This window comes from Pezoporus wallicus, unplaced genomic scaffold (assembly GCF_028554395.1).
Source record: "Pezoporus wallicus isolate ANWC-B61680 ecotype Strahan unplaced genomic scaffold, APGP_CSIRO_Pwel_v1 contig_13425, whole genome shotgun sequence".
Classification (NCBI taxonomy): domain Eukaryota; kingdom Metazoa; phylum Chordata; class Aves; order Psittaciformes; family Psittacidae; genus Pezoporus; species Pezoporus wallicus.
In genome coordinates, this window is record NW_026636382.1 from 1 (window position 1) to 2,257 (window position 2,257).

General features: G+C 69.3%; 1 pseudogene; it reads left to right on the plus strand.

The window, feature by feature from the left end:
* The first annotated feature begins 239 nt into the window (after positions 1–239).
* LOC130594329 (SOSS complex subunit B1-like) lies at positions 240–2,155 on the plus strand (annotated as a pseudogene).
* Positions 2,156–2,257: the final 102 nt, after the last annotated feature.

Below are 2,257 nucleotides of genomic sequence, written 5' to 3' on the forward strand. Positions count from 1 at the left end.
GGTGCCTCCATCCCTGTATCTCGGTACCGTGTCCGGGTCCCATATCCCGGTGCCCCATCCGGGTGCCTGTCATCCCCGTGTCCCGGTGCCTCCATCCCCGTGTCCCGGTGCCTCCATCCCCCGTATCCCGGTGCCTCCACCCCCGTGTCCCGGTGCCTTCACCCCCGTGTCCCGGTGCCCCATCCCGGTGCCTCCATCCCCGTATCCCGGTGCCCCATCCCGGTGCCTCCACCCCCGTGTCCCGGTGTCCTCCGCAGGGCCCCGTTGAGCACCATGAGCACCGAGACGCTGGTGAAGGACGTGAAACCGGGGCTCAAGAACCTCAACCTCATCCTCATCGTGCTGGAGACCGGTGCGTGCGGGGCGGGGCGGGGGAGCCCCGGTAACCCCCGTTCCTGTGACCCCCCCATCCCGTGATCCCCCCCCAGGGCGGGTAACGAAGACCAAGGACGGACACGAGGTGCGGACGTGTAAAGTGGCCGACAAGAGCGGGAGCATCAACATCTCCGTGTGGGACGACGTCGGGAACCTCATCCAGCCCGGGGACATCATCCGGCTCACCAAGGGGTGCGGGCACCGCGGGGAGAGGGGTCTGTGGGGCAGGGATGGGATCGGGGTCTGTGGGGCAGGGATGGGATTCGGTGTCAGTGGGGCAGGGATGGGACCGGGGTCTGTGGGGCAGGGATGGGATCGGGGTCTGCGGGGCAGGGATGGGATCGGGGTCTGCGGGGCAGGGATGGGATTGGTGTCTGTGGGGCAGGGATGGGACCGGTGTCTGTGGGGTGTAGATGGGACTGGGGATACTGGTGTCTGTGGGGCAGGGATGGGATCGGTGTCTGTGGGGCAGGGATGGGACCGGTGTCTGTGGGGTGTAGATGGGACTGGGGATACTGGTGTCTGTGGGGCAGGGATGGGATCGGGGTCTGCAGGGCAGGGATGGGACCGGTGTCTGTGGGGCAGGGATGGGATTGGTGTCCGTGGGGCAGGGATGGGATCGGGGTCTGTGGGGCAGGGATGGGATCGGGGTCTGTGGGGCAGGGATGGGATCGGGGTCTGTGGGGCAGGGATGGGATTGGTGTCTGTGGGGCAGGGATGGGATCGGGGTCTGCGGGGCAGGGATGGGACCGGTGTCTGTGGGGCAGGGATGGGATTGGTGGCTGTGGGGTAGGGATGGGGACTGGGGGTACCGGTCCCTATGGGGCACCCCTGGCCTGACCCCCCCTTGCCCCCCCCAGGTACGCGTCTGTCTTCAAGGGCTGCCTCACGCTGTACACGGGGCGCGGGGGGGACAGAAGATCGGAGAGTGAGGACGGGGCCGGGTTTGGGGGTGATGGGGGGTGAAGGGGACCCCACTGACCCCCCCGTCAGGTTCTGCATGGTCTATTCCGAGGTGCCCAACTCTCAGCGAACCCAACCCTGAGTACGCGGCGCAGCAATCGCAGAGCAAAGGGGTGAGGGGGGGCACAGAGAGGATGGGGGGGGCAGAGAGGGGATGGGGGGGGCAGAGAGGGGATGGGGGGGGCACAGAGGGGATGGCAGGGGGCATGGGGAGAGGGGATGGGGGGGGCAGAGAGGGGATGGGGGGGCATGGGGGGGCAGAGAGGGGATGGGGGGCACAGAGGGGATGGGGGATAGAGGGGATGGGGGCAATGATGGGGGGGCAGAGGGGATGTGTGTGAGGGGATGGGGGGGCAATGGGGATGGGGGGCAATGGGGATGGGGGGAACAGAGGGGATGTGTGTGCAATGGGGATGGGGACACAGAAGGGATGGGAGGGCACAGGGGATGGGGGTCACACAGTGGGGACGGGGGGGGCGCAGGTTGGGGGGGGCACGTGTCTGGCCCCACACCGGGGGTGCCCCCATCTCCCCCCCAGGCCCAGAACGAGAGCGCGGCCCCGGCCCCCCCCCAGACGAGCCAAGGCCCCCGCCCCCCGGGTAGGTCCCACATCCCCTTCCCCCCCCTTTCTTGTTCCCCCGCCCCCAGCTCCCATCCGCTGCCTCCTCCCCCTCCCTCTGCTCCTCTTGCAGCCCCGAGGGCCAGAACGGGAACGGGGCCCCCCCGCGCACCCCCAGCGGCCGTACTCACCCGCAGCCAACCCGGGCACCCCCCGCTCAGCAACGGCAAAGAGACGCGGAGGAGCAGCAAGAGATAACGGGGCCCCCCCGCCCCACCCCCTGCCTTGTGGGGGTTAATAAAGGCTGAGCCCCTGCCGCCGCCTCTGCCCCATTGCAGGCTCCATCCCCGCACCGCGCCC